Source organism: Aythya ferina (assembly GCF_964211825.1).
Source record: "Aythya ferina genome assembly, chromosome: 9".
NCBI classification, from domain to species: domain Eukaryota; kingdom Metazoa; phylum Chordata; class Aves; order Anseriformes; family Anatidae; genus Aythya; species Aythya ferina.
Genome location: NC_140305.1, coordinates 23,485,539 through 23,485,884, shown reverse-complemented (window position 1 = coordinate 23,485,884; position 346 = coordinate 23,485,539).

Below are 346 nucleotides of genomic sequence, written 5' to 3'. Positions count from 1 at the left end.
TCCGGCTCCCGGCAAAGCGCACGCAGGGCGGAGGGAGGGATGGAGGAGGGATGGAGGGAGGAGGGAGGGATGGAGGAGGAGGGAGGGATGGATGGAGGAGGGCGCTGCAGCTCCTCAATTATTCAGCGCTTCCCCCTCTCCGCTCTCTCCCCGCCCCGGCAATACCACCGAGACGGGGCAAAAAGATCTATCCCCCCCCCGCTGCCCCCCTGCCCAGGTGTCCTGAAGGATGCCCTTGGCCTTCCTCCAGTGGCCCTGCTGTTGTTTTTTACCCCCCCACCCGAGGATGGGTTTCGGCACCCCGTGGGGAAGCTCCCCCTTCGCTTTCTCCTGGAGCCGCACGCCG